This window comes from Macrobrachium rosenbergii, chromosome 18, assembly GCF_040412425.1.
Source record: "Macrobrachium rosenbergii isolate ZJJX-2024 chromosome 18, ASM4041242v1, whole genome shotgun sequence".
Classification (NCBI taxonomy): domain Eukaryota; kingdom Metazoa; phylum Arthropoda; class Malacostraca; order Decapoda; family Palaemonidae; genus Macrobrachium; species Macrobrachium rosenbergii.
Window position 1 is genome coordinate 27,686,505 of NC_089758.1, and position 17,709 is coordinate 27,704,213.

The following is a 17,709-nucleotide window of genomic DNA, read 5'->3' on the forward strand; positions in this document are numbered from 1 at the left end:
CTAGGATCATGCAATGTCAGGTGCAGTATAGGATAACATAAAGAAATAGTATTTTTTCTTACCAATCACAATTATACTTTATCAGTCTTCCAAATAAAAGGCCTACTATTCACCCTATTAGATAGGGTATTTTTTCTCATCGATATATACTGACGCAAATAGTCAACTAATCATTCTATCCCTTCAATCAACTATCATCAACCTGAGGATGGCCTCAAACTTTAGTTGTCTTATCATTCCTCAACCTATATTTTTAGAATTTAATTTTATTTTATTTTCTACTACCGCAGTTTTCTAAGACGCAGCTATAACCTCTCACAACCCTCTCCGTATTCAGGTCGATTCTATCAACACACACACTCACACACACACACACACACACACACACACACACACACACACACACACACACACACACACCTGTCTTCACCATTTAGCCTCCCCCAAAATACGCTCTTCCCATTGACGTTAACCTGACTTTTTTTTTTTTTCTTTTTTAGGTGGTACGCCTTGATTTGCGTGTTTTATATTCCGTCACAGTTATTTTTACCTTATATAAAAAAAAGAAGTTCTTAGCAGATCTGATAACTTTCTGATGACTTCAGTTTCCCTTACCTCATTAACGGAAGTTACTTGTCTCATAAATCAGTTGATTTCATACTCATATGATTTATTGATCTTACCATACTAATATTCGTTTCAGTACGCTGAGTTACTTTAACTTTTTCTAATTCATTCAAACCACAAATTTACATGTGGTCCCTATCCTGACATATTCCCAAGTTACAGTCAGTCTCTTGTCATTTATGCCTACGTTAGATTTTTATACAGACCAAATATTTTTTATTTTCTATTAGCCTATACTTACCCACGAACCTATATTAGATCATTATCTTATTTACTTACTTACCATCCCATTTTGTCTTTGCTTAGTGTTATCTCTGGAACACTGTACTTACTAATAGCACAATTTAAAGGCTTTAATTTATCTTTTGGCTGCATTCGTTTTTCTTGTATAGATTTGGTCAGATCTCAAATGATTACTTTCCCGTAGGGACGTAGTGCCGTCAGTGCACCTCATGCGGCGCACTGTAGGCATTACTTAAGGTTCTCTGCAGCGTTCCTTCGGCCCCTAGCCGCAACCCCTCTCATTCCTTTTACTATACCTCTGTTCGTATTCTTTTTCTTCCATCTGACTTTCCACCCTCTCTTAACAATTGTTTCATAGTGCAACTGCTTTGAGGTTTTCCTCCTGTTACACCTTTCAAACCTGTCAACTATCAGTTTCCCTGCGCTGAATGACCTCATAGGTCCCAGCGCTTTTCCTTGGGCCAAAATTCTATGTATTCCATTCCATTCCATTCAGTGGAATACTTAGTTTTTTTTTTTTATCTTTTAGTTTTAATATTAATCAATTTTAATTTTGTGTTTCTCAGGGTTGCAGGAGACCGCTGATTGGTCTGGCTTCAGTCGGCTTTATGCCAGCACGGGCTCTTGCCCGAAGGCAGCTCCCTAAGTCTAGTAAAATGTTAAGGGGAGAAGAGTCTGGCGTTTGATGTGGACCTTTGGATTCTGCCCAATCAACTAGCAGAAGGAAGAGTGTTCAAGACCACAGCCGCTCTCTATGCTGGGGAAACGAACGTCTTAGGTAAGTGATCCCTAAAATTTTGTTGCCTTCTGTCACTTTTGTCTAATGAGCACCATCATATTCTTTGGAAGCGTGAATTTCAAGTCAGTGGCCCTTGTGGTGGCCTTGTTCCATATGATGGTGTTCACCTTCTGAATAATGATAATAACTGTTTTTATTTTAATCTTTTACTTTTCAAGTTTATAGAACGCAATGTCAATTTCATTCTTCAGTTCCTTAAATCGAATTAATGTGCGCCGAAGCAATAATGCGTGGTTAAACGGGGAGAATGTGAGGCTTACTGTAGTTAGAATGAATAATTTCATCGGCGAAGTCTCCCGTGACTTAGCTGTAGTCTACGCGATTTGATTAGATTATCCATTGACAAGAGGAAACCCGAATTCGGCCGAATGGTTTTGGTGTATAATTCCAAATAGAGACAGTTCTAAAGAGACACTCCACTATTAAATGGTCGCAATTGAGCAGCGCGTCGGCGTAACTTTCATGCAATTTTCTCTGTGGCGAAATTGGAACGCGTAGTTTTTGAGAGAGAGAGAGAGAGAGAGAGAGAGAGAGAGAGAGAGTTGTAAGATGTAGAGGCAAAAATCACTTTACACTCGTGTTTTGGTGTCAATGCGTATATATATATATATATATATATATATATATATATATATATATATATATATATATATATATATATATATATATATATATATATATATATATATATATATATATATATATATATATATATATATATATATATATATATATATATATATATATATATATATATATATTATATATAGGTGTATATATATATATATATATATATATATATATATATATATACATATATATATATATATTATATATAGGTGTATATATATATATATATATATATATATATATACATATATATATATTATATATAGGTGTATATATATATATATATATATATATATATATATATATATATATATATATATATATATATATATATATATATATATATATATATAAACAATGTCATGTCATGACGAATATACTAAAATCAAAACTGAATGGAGAGAGAGAGAGAGAGAGAGAGAGAGAGAGAGAGAGAGAGAGAGAGAGAGCCTTGAATCCAGATGCTGCTTCTCCGGCTTTCGCTTTCCCTTTCCATGATGGCATCTTTCTCTCCTTTCCCTCAATTCCAATACCCTCTCTCTCTCTCTCTCTCTCTCTCTCTCTCTCTCTCTCTCTCTCTCTCTCTCTCTCTCTCTCCGTGAATCTTTGCCACGGGCCTCTATCCAGTCTCTGTGCTTGTCATTGCCGAGATGGCGAATGAACATTATTGATTTTCCGTGCGGTTGGTGGTGGGTGGGCTGGCGGGCTGGTGGGTTGGGTGGCGGAGGGGTGGGCGGGCGGTGGGCGGTGAGAGGTGACGGTATGGCTACTACAGTCCTTTCGTATTTTTCGCCAGATGCAGAAAACTTGCTCACATGGGATGGACCAGCTGCCAAGACCTCCTCCTCCGCCTCCTCCTCCTCCTACTCCAGCTTCCTTTTCCCCTCCCCCTCTTCCTCTTCTTGGCCTCCGCCAAGAAGATCACCATGAAGGGGTTGGGGGGTGGGGTTGGGAGTGTAGGTGTTAGGGGAAGTTGGGAGGGGAAAGGGAATAAATCAGTGTTGTTTAGATCTTTCAGATTTCTTTAATTTTTTTTTTTTTTTGTACATCAGCTTAAGCATGGACACAGCAGCTAGTTATTAGCATAAAATCAATTGTTTTACACTTTTGTATTTTATTTTACTAATGTTTTTGTCTTTTTATTAATTTATTAACTGATCTGGTTTTCCTAGTTACTGATCTCTTCTTCTTGTATTTCCTAGTACCTTTGGTAACTTCTTTCAATGAACATCATATTGTTTTGAAGCTCGAATTTCAAGTCAGTGGCTCCCGTAGGCTTCCTTCATATGAATAGGGTTTATCTTTTGAATTATATATATATATATATATATATATATATATATATATATATATATATATATATATTTATATATATATGTATACATATATATATATATATATATATATATATATATATATATATATATACAATATATATATATATATATATATATATATATATATATATATATATATATATATATATATATATATATATATATATATATATATGAGCTAAGAGAATCAGCAGGTTAACAAACTGATAGACGTAGATTACCGTTATAACGAACCTCGCGGAATTCCTCGAATAATTACCCCCCTTTTTTTTTTTTCACCCATACCAGATGAACGCAACATCCCCACCTTAAGCAGCGGGCATGAAGCATTAATCACAGTGCCAACAGAGCAGGACACAAGGAGGGTATTGTTTCTCAGTTAGCCCCTCTCAAAAAACAACCCTTCTTAGTCGCTCTCTCCCCCTTCCTTGCACTTGTGTGTACACGAATGATTAGGGAATGCGCGTCTGAAAGGGCGTAGAAAAATTCCACATAAAAACTTTGGAAGATGATTTGCTGACAGTCCTTTCGAGCAGACGCGATGTTTTCTTAGAGGCTGATTAAGTAGTTGATTATTTCGTTCGGTGCACGTTTTCATGTTATTCTGTCTGTTTAGGATACTGGAGGACGTAAGGTATAACGTTATGTTACCCATATGTGCCCTTACGCACACGCACGCACAAATATATATCTAATTAATAACAGGGCCTCATTTGAACAGGATGGCATTTAGCGGAGATATTTATTCAGAAAAAGTGACAAGCTTTCCAGGACTAACTGTTTTCATCGTATGGTATATATATATATATATATATATATATATATATATATATATGTATATATATATTATACATTATATATATAGATATATTTATATTATCTATCTATCTATATATATGTATGTATATACTGTACTGTATACACCCTCACATTTATCTGTAAATCTATTTATCTATTTTTGTACACACACATATATATATATATATATATATATATATATATATATATATATATGTGTGTGTGTGTGTGTGTGTGTGTGTGTTTATACACAGTAGGTATATATATATATATATATATATATATATATATATATATATACACACAAATTTTATAATATATACCTATATATATAAATGTGTGTGTGTGTAAAATAAATAAATATATATATTTACATATGCAAATAGATAGATAGATATATAGATAGATAAATGTGAGGATATAATATATATATATATATATATATATATATATATATATATATATATATATATATATATATATATATATATATATATAGACAGTATATATATGTTATACATCATAAGTAATATATGGGAAACCCAGGCTCTTCTATAGCTATTCTATTTGCATAAAGTAGCGCCATCATAATATCAGGAGAAGTTTACGACGCCTACGAAAGATACTCACGAGGTAAAAAGAGGCCAAGGGACGTGCGACCCTTTTGCCGTACGTCAATAAGGGTCGTGTATTTTGCACTAACGACTCCCACAGGTCAGGTTAGTCGGGGGTGACCTGATAGAATTATTTGACCTAATCATAAATGCTTGGAGACGTATCGTTATATGGCCTTCATTTACATAAACCACACATATCCACAGTTTCCGTAAGGGGTCAGTGCTGTCAGAGCACCTCACGCGGTGCACTGTAGGCATTCCTCGAGGTTCTTTGCAGCGTCCCTTCGGCCCTTAGCTGCGACCCCTTTCATTCCTTTTATTGTTATTCCATTCACATGTTCTGTCTTCCATTTTGCTATTCACCCTCTCCTAACAATTGTTTCATAGTGCAACTGCAAGGTTTTCCTCGTGTTACACCTTTCAGACCTTTCTCCTCTCAATTTCCCTTTCGGCCTTTGGCTAAATTCTGTATTCCATTCCATCCATTCCATTCCACATATCTTCAAATAAAGGAAAACAGTTTTCCAAGGAGAAACATGCGACCATTACTGAAAAATATATAAAAGTTTTACGTTAATCGGGAATACCTGATTACGCTCTCTAGTATAGCAGACACGATTATCGCGAAGTAAAAATTTCGTAATAAAATGTTAACCGTTTTCCAAGGAGAAACTATGACCATTACGGTAAAATATATAACAGTTTTGCATAACCAGGAATACCTGATTACACTCCCTAGTATAGCAGACATGATTATTACGAAATAAAAAAAAAACACAATAAGAGTCATAGAGTTGATTCATCACTTTGTATATGACAAGAGGATTTGTCAATGGCGTTACAAAATAATGTCCTTTGATGAATAATCGACTATAAAGTGGCCAGCTTATTGGCATTGTATTCCCGAGGCTTGATTGTGTCTTGAATGCATACGCTTATTGATCGCTCTCGCTCGGAAAGGTAGAGTGTTGGCAGTGCAATTAAAGGATTTGCTTTTATCCTGAGGCAATTTTGCAGCTACTCTAAAGCACTATAAAGTTTATAGCCGGAAGCATCTGCTTTAGAGCTGCAGGCATCAAATTGCAGTTGTTGAGTGCGAAGTTTTCAAAAGGCAGCTTTATAGCTAATGGTAAGTCTTAAGATACAGTATACGGTTCTACTGTAATTTACCAAATTTTAAATTGAAGCATAAATTTGCAGTTACTTTAAGTTAGGGCAATAACTATGAGCTTTCATAAGAATTAAAAGTCAAATCGTGCCAGTCACTTAACTTTCGCCAGGAAATATCAGCTGATAAATGAAAGCATTAACTTCTTCAAAGAATCTGTTTTATTATGTATTTTTTTGGAGGTTTAAGCCTGTTATTATTATTATTATTATTATTATTATTATTATTATTATTATTATTATTATTATTATTATTATTATTATTATTATTTTTTCTTGTTTGTAAGCCAGTGTGAACATGCAACTTACGTCATCGTTATCAAAAGTATGTGATTTAAGTACTTAAATGTGAGCTAGGCATGGCAAGAATGTAACCAAGTGAACACAGAGTGACCAGTCTCTCTCTCTCTCTCTCTCTCTCTCTCTCTCTCTCTCTCTCTCTCTCTCTCTCTCTCTCTCTCTCTCTCTCTCTCTCTCTCTCTCTTTTTTCCTTTCCTTTTCTGAGATATTTAGGGACAGCTAATTAGCCATGCAAATGAAGAGAGAGAGAGAGAGAGAGAGAGAGAGAGAGAGAGAGAGAGAGAGAGAGAGAGAGAGAGAGAGAGAGAGAGACTAATCAGTTACACGATACTCTTCATGTAACTTTTCCCCGAGTCGGTAATCTTCTCAGCTACTTAATACTGCTAATCTTTTTAATCTGTTATATTTACCTGGGTAGCAAATCTAAGCCTCATTTGGTCTACCTTTTCCCCTTGCCTAATCAACCTGTAAGCTTCCGAGCCGCTTTCTTGATCTTGTTTTACCCTTCTTTAATCTCGCTTCAATTTTTCTTACACCTTTAGCATTTCTTTTTGGTACGTTTGCTTGTTTAAAGGGCAAAGGCACGTTATTTTTAGTAACTATTTCTTTGGAGACCTTTAACTATCTTTGACTGATCAGCTGTTGCAGATTCCAGTTTTACTTCTAAAATGGAAATTGAAAAGTAAAGGTGAAAAAATACTAGGTGTAGTGTATGGAAAATAGGTTTGAGTAGAGTCTGCCATTGGTCGTCTTATTGCAACAGAAAACTTGTTAATGATATTGCAACTTTGCAATTGTAGTTTGTGAAAAAAATTGCTTTCCTTCTTGTCTGTTCCTGAGCTCTGCAGGAAAATGAAAGCAAACACAAGGAATTGTTTTCCCTGTTTACCTCCAAGCACAAACAAAGAAAGGAAAAGTGAATTCCAACCATCGTCTGTGGAGAAACTGATCGGCGGACACCTCAATCTCCCATTCATCCGGTCTATCTGAATTTCATCCTTGAAATCACAGCCGCCCCTTCATTAACCGTCCCCTCGCCGCCCTTTACTTATTGACTCCTTTACTTATTGACTCATTTGCTTATTGACTCCGCCATCCTTTTTAAATGAGTCTGCTGCGGTTCGAATTCCTATTTGATAAGGAGGAAGAAGGAGAAGAGAGTTGAGACAATGACGCGGCGACTGAAATCTCTCTTGTGGATATTTGAGATATTCCTTGTGGCTCTTGCAAACGTCAACGCAATCTCTAAGAAGCATGGAGATGAAGGAGGGGAGAGAAAATAGAAATGAAAATATTTCTCTCGCGTTTATCAAGAGTACAGACGGGCAATGGCGAGATGTGTGGGGGAATAGCGTCGGTGATATATCCTTTGATTTATTGCCTCATCTCGGAATACGGCTGCAATGAAAGGTACGAGTATATATAAGTCTGAAATTCCTGATTTTATTTTTTCATTTATTTAGCAACGAGTCTTTAGTGTTCCTAAGAAATGAGAAACTTTTCCATTCCATATATATACTCGTATATATATATATATATATATATATATATATATATATATATATATATATATATTAGTAATTATATGAACCATGTAAGTTTTAGAAACGCGAATAAGTTTGCTCATACAAGAAGAAATCTAGAATGACATACTGCGTCAGGCAAGGTCTAGAGCAGTGGTACTTAACTTCGGGGGCGGGGGGAGGGGGGGCGCGAGCCCTAGGGAAAAATTAAAAATTCTCAAATTCCTTATTCTCTTAACAAGGGTCGCTAAGAAGCAGCGTTAACTGTCTCACTAATTCATTCCCAAAAGAATAAAAACACCCCTTCTCTTTCTCTCTCTTTTTTTTTTTTTTTTTTTTTTAATCTGGGAGGGAATTTTACTCATAGATGCAAGGGGGCCGTGGAGGGAAGGACCAACTCTTAGAGGGGCCGTGGTAAAAGAAGTTAAGAACCACTAACCACTAGTCTAGAGAATACCATGGCGTCAAGTACAAGATAAGTATAGACACCTTTCATTACCTTTCGATTTTTTTTTTTTATCACCAGAACAATAGATTTAAGCTTGCCCACAAAATAAGATGAAGAGGATTAATCCAGGCACATTAGTTCTTAGGTTACGGTGAGATCAATTTTGTAAAGATCCACACTTACGGTCCTTCTAAATTTTCTGTAGACAAATGTATAGCGTTCAGGTTCTGCTGTTACAACGCATAAACAATATTTTGCTGACGAGGCTGTAGTTTTTCTCAATAAATAGATAAATACACAAATAGATTAATAAAAGTCTCTTATGAATGGAGTTTCAAAGTTATGACAATGAATCAAACGGTATTACACATCTGTTTCGGTAATATAGTCTTGGAGGCATTAATCAAGTAGTAGGTAAACTTAACTCGGATGTAATAACTCACCCCTTAAGTTCTGAAGTTTGCAAGTGCTGAAGTTTGGGTGAAGTAACTTCAGGGGGAATTTTAGTTTCATATGGAATTAACAAATACTTGTGTCCTGTGAATGTTAAATTTCTCTAGAGTGAATAAAATATCGAGAAAGTAAACGGCTAATGCAAGGTATATCTGAGGCTATCTCAGTAAAGAAAATAATCGGAAAGGATGGTATTACTTAGAGTGGTGACATCAGTATTTGAGGCCACAGCGATCTCAACGAATGATGTCTTCGAAGAGGAGTTTTGAGACAGGATAAAGGATGCTTCTCTCGCTCCGGGATGTTGGCGGATGTCAGAGATAGCACTGAGGTGGTATATACTCTGATATGACATTTACAAATATTTTGGAATATAGTTGAAATAAATTATGACATGAATTATATCTGGCATTATTTATTTGGGTCGTGTAATGGTAATGTATCGAACACGAGACGAGCAAGTGATAAAAGAAACGTAGATGATTTAAGCGATTACTGAAGGGTTATATGTAAGACTTATCAGGTTCGTCTTGGTTGTTTGGGTCGAGTCACAAGGGATACACCAGGCCTCTCAGTCTCTGATATACCGAGCTTACGGGCTTCCTCTGGGCAAGGTTCCATGCTGGCATAAGGCCAAATTAACCTAAACCAGTCAACTGGAAGGTTAAACACAAGCAGAATTTCTTGATGAAAAAGGAAATTGATATTGTATTCCTATGATAAAAGTCTTTTCCCAGTTGTACATTTATATTCCTACTTTCAGCACAAAACCTTGACCCCCGAAATTCTGCTTTAAACTTTGACAAACATTCAGTAGAGCCATGCAGTGCAAATATTTGGCTGAGGATGTTGACCAGGTCGATGGAAAAATGGCTGACCAAAAAAAAAAAAAAAAAAGAAAAACACTTTCGTTTCATGCGGTATGCAAACAGGCAGAGAATGATGAATTCAAATCTTCAATTTCGTTTGAAGCCTTTCTTGAAGTTTAGGTCAAGTGATATTGTAAAACGATTCGTCAGGTTTTAAAAAATTTGTTAATGAAAGCTTTGGCTCATTTAATTTGGAATAGTCATAAGACTCTGTCGATATATTAGCTTTTATTTACAACTGTATTTACTTTGGTTTGTTGACGTTGCTTTTTACAGTTATTTTCATATTTCGCCTTTTACTTTTTTTTTTTTACGTAGGTTTTAACTTGATTTGTTGATGCTGCATTTTACCTAGGTTTTTTAGGTCTGCTTTTACCGTGGGTTTTTAAGTGCTGCTTTTACCTAGGTTTTTTGACATTGCTCTTACCTTGGTTTTTTAACACTTCTTTTACCTTGTATTTTTTACGCTGATTTTACCTAGCATTTTAACGCTGCTTATACATAGGGTTTTTAACTCTGCTTTTACTTAGGTTTTTGAATGCTGCTTTTACGTAGGTTTTTTGACGTTGCTTTTACCTTGGTTTCTTATGCTTTTACTTGTGGTTTTAACGTTGCCTTTACTTAGTTTTTTATGCTGCTTTTACCAAGGTTTTTGACGTTACTTTTACCTAGGGTTTAATGTTGCTTTTACCTTTTTTAAAACCCGCTTTTACTTGTGTTTTTTAACTGCTTTTACATGTTTTTAAACTGCTTTTACTCAGGGTTTATACCCTGCTTTTACATAGGCTTTTAATTTTATGCTGGAGTAGCTTGAGTTTTATAATGGCTTGATGATGAGCCTTAATGCATTTACATATAAATTTTAGTGCTTTTGTTGTTTTGGTTGTGAAAAACATTCCGTTCTGACTCCTGTTTTTTGTGTTATTTTTAAAAAGACAGTTTACTTATAACTTCTTTATTTCTCCTCTCGTACCGGCTTACTTCACTAATTTATACCTTTGGGCTTGTATAACATTCTGGTTTTCCAGGCAGGGTCGTAGAGTCCATAATAATAATAATAATAATAATAATAATAATAATAATAATAATAATAATAATAATAATAATAATAATAATAATGGTGAAGAAATCCGCAATGGTGTAAGTGTAAATATGTATTTAAATTTATATATAAAAAACGATATATTTACACTTACACCATTGTGGATTTCTTCACCATTTTAGTGACTCATGCCACTGCGTGATTTTTATGAATAATAATAATAATAATAATAATAATAATAATAATAATAATAATAATAATAATAATAATAATAATAATAATGAATCGCCCATTAACCATTAGTCCAGTGAGCAGGAACAACTCTGTTGCTCCATCAGTTTCTACGCTTTCAGCCAAAACTACTTCATATACATTTTTCCCCGTCAGTTGTCCTCGGAACTCTTAAACCTTGAGAAATAAAAAAAAAATGCAAAAAAAAGTGAGAGAAAAATGAAAAGGGCGAGGGAGAAAGGACGTCGTCTTAATGAATTCCTTGTTGACTTTTCAACAAAAGGAGAGCCGAGTGGTTCCTAAGGTCATCAATGATTTAAAAGAAAGAAGAAGAAGAAGAAGGAGGAGGAGGAGAAGAAGAAGGAGAAGAAGAATAAGAGGAGGAGGAGGAGGAAGATGAACAGCAGCAGTAGCAGAAGTTTCCCTCTTTTTACTTGGGCAGAAGTTGTATCATCGCCTTTCGACCGACGCATCGCCTTTAAATGGAAAGCAAATGTCATAAAATATATGTTGGAGCTCATTACTCTAACATTGGAATTCAAGGACAGAGTAAACACAGGGAAATAAATTTACCGTTCAGCCTCGCATTCAAGGAGCCCCGAATAAGCTCCCCCCCACCCCCGCCCCCTTTCCACTTTGGCCCCCCCCTTCCCCTACCCACTCCCAAGCTGCCTTCTTCTTCTTCTTCTGTCATCTCTCACTGAATCCGGATGATTAAACCGATTTGGGAAAAGGGCGACGAGAGGTCAGGTCGAGAGTCCCAGATTTCTTCTTAATTATTTTAATTTCTCAGGCCTCCTTCCCTCCCTCCCTCCCTCCCGCCCACCCGTGGGAGGGAGGGGGGGTTGGGGGGAAGAAGGAGGGTCGCTCTAACGGGGTCGGAAGCTGTGTCAACAAACTGGAGAAAATGTAAACATACGCTCACGTCGGTGTTGGTGCCGGGAGAGAGACGAAATGGTTCATGGTTGTAAGGCTGTTCCTTATTAATAATTGCTGGGTCTCGTTCAGCTGAATAGGAAAGATCTTTTGGGAGTTGAGACAGGGAGATGGATGAGACACACGGGCGAACGCACGCTCGCGCGCTCACGCGCTCTCACACACACGCCTACATATTATCTCTCTCTCTCTCTCTCTCTCTCTCTCTCTCTCTCTCTCTCTCTCTCTCTCTCTCTCTCTCTCGTTGGCTCTCCTACTTCAGTTTTATGGTTCTTCATTGCAGAGACCAAAGTGAGAGATTGCAGTGTATATACTGTATATATATATATATATATATATATATATATATATATATATATATATATATATATATATATATATATATATATATATATATATATACAGTATATACACTGCAATCTCTCACTTTTGTCTCTACAATTTATATATATATATATATATATATAAAAATGGGAGGACTCATGTTCGTTTCCTCAGCGAGAACGGGCTCTGTTAGAACTCACTGTGCTTCCATCAACGTAAGCTGTAAAATAAGTGCCTGGTACTTAGACGACTGTGATGGTTTTCAGTAGGGTTAAAAGATAAGGTATTGGGTTTGCAGCCTCATTCCGAAAGTACTTGTGAAAGCCGGATGGTAAACGCCTTTTAGTGCCACCCATATTTATATATATATGATAAATGATATAATATATATATATAATATATACATGTATATTTATTTATATTTATATTCAACATAATTACCCATGATCACAGCAGAACCCGGACAAGATTGACGCCTTAAAAGCTTGGCAGGCCAAAAAAGAAAAAAAAAAATATGATCTTAATGAGTAGGGAAAAAGTGTTTCCACTTTACCTTAAAAGGGACTTTTTTCTTTTTTCCCAGAGAGACAGAAATATGAATAGACGTATTTTTGAAAGGGAAGAAGCAGCAGCTCGAGAGGCGCTCTCTCTCTTAATGAGGAAACAGGTAAAACGCCTCAAGGACTGAAAGTGACTCCTCCGCCACACAGAGAGAGAGAGAGAGAGAGAGAGAGAGAGAGAGAGAGAGAGAGAGAGAGACTGAGTAAGATAGTGAGAGAGAGAGAAAGACGGACTAAGATAGCGAGAGAGAGAGAGAGAGAGAGAGAGAGAGACTGAGTAAGATAGTGAGAGAGAGAGAAAGACGGACTAAGATAGCGAGAGAGAGAGAGAGAGAGAGAGAGAGAGACTGAGTAAGATAGTGAGAGAGAGAGAGAAAGACGGACTAAGATAGCGAGAGAGAGAGAGAGACAGACAGACAAACAGTCTAAGATAGCGAGAGAGAGAGAGAGACAGAGAGACAGAGACAGACAGACAGACTAAGATAGCGAGAGAGAGAGAGAGAGAGATGGAAAGATAGCTAGAGACAGACAGACAAACAAATTGAGAGAGAGAGAGAGAGATAGAGAGAGAGAGAGATGGAAAGATAGCTAGAGACAGACAGACAAACAAATTGAGAGAGAGAGAGAGATAGAGAGAGAGAGAGATGGAAAGATAGCTAGAAACTGACAGAAAGATTGAGTAAGATAGAGAGAGAGAGAGAGAGAGAGAGAGAGAGAGAGAGAGAGAGAGAGAGAGAGAGACTGACTGACTTCCCACCACCTCCTACCTGTGTGAAGTACCGCAGTTTCTTTGGGGAATTTACAGGTATGAGCGACAGGATGAGTGTTTTAAGGTAGGAGAACCAAAAGTAGTGTCTTTCGAGATGGAGATAGGATGCTCCAGGTGTTTATGGAGATGTGTGGGATGCTGATGTAGATCACGTTAAATCTGGCACTTTTTAGAATAAGAGTTTCCTCTAATAAATGATCTTTCATTCCTCTTTCATTCCTTTTACTGTACCTACGTTCATATTCTCTTTCTTCCAACTGACTTTCCACGCTCTCTAATAATTGTTTCATAGTGCAACTGCTAAAGGTTTTCCTCCAGTAACACCTTTCAAACCTTCTTACTGTCAATTTCCTTTTCAGCGCTGAATGACCTCATAGGTCCCTGTGCTTGGCCTTTGGCCTAAATTCTATATTCCTGTCCTATCCCATTACATGCTGATTTTTATTCGATAATTCATTCTAATGATCTCTCCAGAATGCCCGCACGAAAAGGAGCTGGGCCTAAAAACTTGAAAATGGCCCCAAAGGTGTTTCCAATAATGTGCCTGATCTTAATTATCGAAGTAAGTAATATATTGAAGAGAATTGGTTAGTGCTGAGTTCCTCGACGACTCAGAGCAATTCCGGGAAAATCTACAAAAAAATACTGGAAGGTATTTTTGTAGCAAGTACTCTTGCTACAAAAATTCTCTTGCTACAAAGTATTTTTGTAGCAATAGCAAGGTTACTTGGAAATTGTTTTGTAGCAATACTTTGCAAGTACTCTTGCTACAGAAATATTTTGTAGCAAATATTCTTGCTCCAAACTATTTTTGTAGCAAAAGTACTTGCAAAGTATTTTCCAGTAGTATTGCCGATCAAAACCTTCAGAATACGGATACGCATAAAAAAAATAAATAAAAATTAAAATAAAAGACTGACGACTTTATTTCTCTTATATCAGACAGACAGACAGTTCAGGAATGGCTCATCATCGGTGGCTGGAACTTCCCTCCTTCCCTCCCTCTGGCGCGCGCGTGGGAACGCGGGTACTCCTCAAACTGTGGATAGGATGATTCCATCAGCCTAAGCACCGCTGAGTGATATTCATATGCTGAAAGAGGGGAGAGAGAGAGAGAGAGAGAGAGAGAGAAGAGGGGACCCCGTTCCCCGTTTATCTTCCGTTCCCCTCCCCTCTCGCCATTCAGACCCTTGCGCGCGAGGGGTAGATCGCTTTGATCTGTGGAATATTCCATAAAGTATTTTTTACCCCGGGGTATATGCGATGGTCTCGATTCCCTTGGGTGCCTGTTGGGTTGGGTTGGGCGAGCCGTTGCAACGCGAGGGTATTTGAACTGACTGCTCTGTATATCGCTCCGGGATAGCCGTGCAATTGCCATTATTGTTGGTTCTGAATTATTCTGGCTCTGTCGATAAATTGGTCGTCGCTGGTGTCATCACTTGATGTGATCATCATCATCATCATCATCATCATGATGTCATCATTTCGTTTCGAGTTGCTGGCCTTCAATTCAGAAATCAAAGAAAAGGTTGATTGGGGGATTCAGGGAAATTGAATATAAAATAAATAAAAAGGAAAATAAAAAAAAAACAAACAAAGCCATCAGAACACAAAGGCTTTGTGAGGTTTTTTTCTAAGAATGAAAAGAATTATTGCACGGATAAAAATGGAACCTTTGATTACCATAGCGGGAACTGGGGATCTCACATTTCTGGCGATTTTAATAAAATCCTGGATTTTTTTTTTTACCTATCTAAATAGAGAAATAGGGCATATATACCATTTAGGATTTAGGAAAGTGATTTTGCTCGAAAGAAAAGCTATCCCTCACTGATAAGAGATAACGCATCAGATGAGATAAAGTCTGAAGTTTTCAGTATGGACAGAACGCATCAAGAAAATATAGAAAGTAAAGAGCCTCGATTTTCCAGGACGTTTGCGAAGGTTGGTAGAAATATCTGGAAAACTGTAAATGAAAAGATACATATATATATATATATATATATATATATATATATATATATATATATATATACATTATATTTATTTATTACCATATGTGCTTGTGGGAATTTGAGGTTACACGTCTAAAGCACAGAGTGATTAAACATTCTTCTGTCTGTTTAATAAGTAGGAGAGAGAGAGAGAGAGAGAGAGAGAGAGAGAGAGAGAGAGAGAGAGAGAGAGAGAGAGAGAGCGTCGCAGTTCCCTTGAATTTCCAATACTTAACCGATACACTTTCCCATGAGTCTGTGGGTATGCATACTCTCGGACACTGTACACAAATGTATCCTCTAACAGTGGATAGCCTCTTCATAATTATTAGTATAATAATGAATTAATATAACTTTGTGCAGTATTGCAGTATTTTAGTAGTTTTATGTCAAACTGCAATGTTCTCGAGTGCATTGCACGAGGAACCTATTTTTTAAGAAATGAGAAATTACATCCGTTTTCAGATCTACTCTTGTCATTATTATGGCACCAGATAATTATTCTTCCTGCAGGCCTGAGATTCCCTACAACCAATCCGGTTATTTTTTTCAGTTTACTGCTTTTTCACTTCATGGTTTACTACTTTTCTTATTTTTATATTTACTACCTTTCTTAATTTCCAATTTAATAATTTTCTTACTTTTCAGTTTACTATATTTACCCTTAATTTGCTACTTTTCTTGTATTCCAGTTTACTCTATTATTTTCTAATTTACTACTTTTCCTACTTTTCAATCTACTGATTTATTTGGCGAACGCTACTACCACCGATGTGGCATTAGAGCGGCAGTACTACAAACTACTTTTTACAAGGTAATTCTGTTATATATATTATCAAAGCACTTTTCACCGTGTTCGATTCTCATCCCCGAAGGGAGAGCATCCCCATCTCTTGACGGCCACATCTGGCCAGCCTCCCTCTGCGAATTTGAGTAATCTTATTTTGCCGCCGTTTGGGTTCCTTTGATACTTAACGACGTTTTGTGTAAATACCCTGTGCTTCACAGGGTGTACTTAGAGGGTGTACACTCTTGTCTCCGACTGGATATTATGGTTTCAGAGTTATTTTACTCTTTGCGTTTAGTTTTCTGTAAAAGAAAACTATTGTGCCGGCTTTGTCTGTCTGTCCGTCCGCACTTTTCTGTCTGCACGTTTTCTGTCCGCCCTCAGGTCTTAAAACCTACTGAGGCTAGAGGGCTGTAAATCGGTATGTTGATCATCCACCCTCCAATCATCAAACATACCAAATTGCAGCCCTCTAGCCTCAGTAGTTTTTTTTATATTTTATTTCAGGTTAAAGTTAGCCATAATCTTGCTTCTGGCAACGATATAGGAGAGGCAACCACCGGGCCGCGGCTCATTCACCTGATTATACGCTGTAGCGGCTGTACAGAAAACTCGATTGCGCCGAAGAAACTTCGGTGCATTATTTACTTGTTTCTGTTTGTACTTTATAATTGTGCCGACTTGCCTTTATTTCGGAAGAGCAGTTAAAAAGATAAATTGATAAATTACCGACGGTTTTCCTGTTGAGAAAAGAAACATTCCAAAATGAGATACATACGAAATATTTGAAGGAATGTACTATAGAAACATTACCGTTGAGCTACACGAACAAAAATCTTTATATACTTTAAAACTATACAATTCAAAAGAAGGCCTAATTTGTCCAAATCACTTAAAGTCAGCTAAAGTGAACGAATTTCACCTGACTTTGATAATTACTTATCAGAATATAAGAACAATGTTAGATGACAGGTAGATGACCCAGTAGTATACTGTGACGAAAAATGTGCGTTTGTATGAATGAAGTAATGCTGAAGTATTATGGATAATAGAAGAACGAATGACTGAAGTTAAATGTAACATATAAATATATATAAATATATATACATATATATGTGTATATATATACGTATTTTCATGTATAAATATATATTATATATATATATATATATATATATATATATATATATATATATATATATATATATATATATATATATATATATATATATATTGATATCAGACTTTTAATCCA

At 36.3% G+C, this 17,709-nt stretch overlaps 1 long non-coding RNA gene across 1 annotated transcript in view; it reads left to right on the forward strand.

Annotated features, from left to right (window-relative positions):
- Positions 1-1,510: 1,510 nt before the first annotated feature.
- The window catches only part of LOC136848233 (uncharacterized), a 96,232-nt gene continuing 80,033 nt past the window's right edge, over positions 1,511-17,709 (forward strand). Inside the window, exon 1 of the long non-coding RNA XR_010855978.1 lies at positions 1,511-1,648. This is a non-coding gene — a long non-coding RNA (uncharacterized lncRNA). The remainder of the gene's footprint in view (positions 1,649-17,709) is intronic.